We start from the raw sequence: 1,765 nt of genomic DNA, 5'->3' as shown, positions 1-1,765 counted from the left end.
AGGTTGGAATGGCCTCCAAATGCCCCCAAATGAATACCATGAAAGTCTTGGTGCACAAAAGTTTTGAGTTGGTTGGGTTTTACACATGGGCAAGGTTGTCGGTGCACCACGGCATAGCTAAATGGCTTGGTGGGGAGTTTTGTGAAAAAATGAAATTCGTGGTTTTTGAGATGTGAGGGTTGGAAAGGCCTCCAAATGCCCCCAAATGAATACCATGAAATTCTTGGTGCACGAAAGTTTTGAGTTCGGAGGGTTTTGCACATGGCCAAGGTTGGCGGTGCACCACGACATAGCTAAATGGCTTGGTGGGGAGATTTGTGAAAAAATGAAATTCGTGGTTTTTGAGGTGTGAGGGTTGGAATGGCCTCCAAATGCCCCCAAATGAATATCATGAAATTCTTGGTGCACGAAAGTTTTGAGTTCGGAGGGTTTTGCACATGGCCAAGTTGGTCGGTGCACCGCGGCATAGCTAGATGGCTTGTGTGGAGTTTTGTGAAAAAATGAAATTCGTGGTTTTTGAGGTGTGAGGGTTGGAATGGCCTCCAAATGCCCCTAAATGAATACCATGAAATTCTTGGTGCACGAAAGTTTTGAGTTCGGAGGGTTTTGCACATGGCCAAGTTGGTCGGTGCACCGCGGCATAGCTAGAAGGCTTGGTGGGAGTTTTGTGAAAAAATGAAATTCGTGGTTTTTGAGGTGTGAGGGTTGGAATGGCCTCCAAATGTCCCCAAATGAATACCATGAAATTCTTGGTGCACGAAAGTTTTGAGTTCGGAGGGTTTTGCACATGGCCAAGTTGGTCGGTGCACCGCGGCATAGCTAGATGGCTTGTGTGGAGTTTTGTGAAAAAATGAAATTCGTGGTTTTTGAGGTGTGAGGGTTGGAATGGCCTCCAAATGTCCCCAAATAAATACCATGAAATTCTTGGTGCACGAAAGTTTTGAGTTCGGAGGGTTTTGCACATGGCCAAGTTGGTCGGTGCACCGCGGCATAGCTAGATGGCTTGTGTGGAGTTTTGTGAAAAAATGAAATTCGTGGTTTTTGAGATGTGAGGGTTGGAATGGCCTCCAAATGTCCCCAAATGAATACCATGAAATTCTTGGTGCACGAAAGTTTTGAGTTCGGAGGGTTTTGCACATGGCCAAGTTGGTCGGTGCACCGCGGCATAGCTAGATGGCTTGTGTGGAGTTTTGTGAAAAAATGAAATTCGTGGTTTTTGAGATGTGAGGGTTGGAATGGCCTCCAAATGTCCCCAAATGAATACCATGAAATTCTTGGTGCACGAAAGTTTTGAGTTCGGAGGGTTTTGCACATGGCCAAGTTGGTCGGTGCACCGCGGCATAGCTAGATGGCTTGTGTGGAGTTTTGTGAAAAAATGAAATTCGTGGTTTTTGAGATGTGAGGGTTGGAATGGCCTCCAAATGTCCCCAAATGAATACCATGAAATTCTTGGTGCACGAAAGTTTTGAGTTCGGAGGGTTTTGCACATGGCCAAGGTTGGCGGTGCACCGCGGCATAGCTAAATGGCTTGGTGGGGAGTTTTGTGAAAAAATGAAATTCGTGGTTTTTGAGATGTGAGGGTTGGAATGGCCTCCAAATGCCCCCAAATGAATACCATGAAATTCTTGGTGCACGAAAGTTTTGAGTTCGGAGGGTTTTGCACATGGCCAAGGTTGGCGGTGCACCACGGCATAGCTAGATGGCTTGGTGGGGAGATTTGTGAAAAAATGAAATTCGTGGTTTTTGTGATGTGAGGGTTGGAAAG

This window comes from Vigna unguiculata, unplaced genomic scaffold (genome assembly GCF_037176805.1).
Source record: "Vigna unguiculata cultivar grain cowpea cultivar isolate G323 ecotype 2 unplaced genomic scaffold, ASM3717680v1 ptg000069l, whole genome shotgun sequence".
In the NCBI taxonomy this organism is placed as follows: domain Eukaryota; kingdom Viridiplantae; phylum Streptophyta; class Magnoliopsida; order Fabales; family Fabaceae; genus Vigna; species Vigna unguiculata.
The sequence above is the reverse complement of the archived record's forward strand: the minus strand, read 5'-3'. Positions refer to the sequence as shown.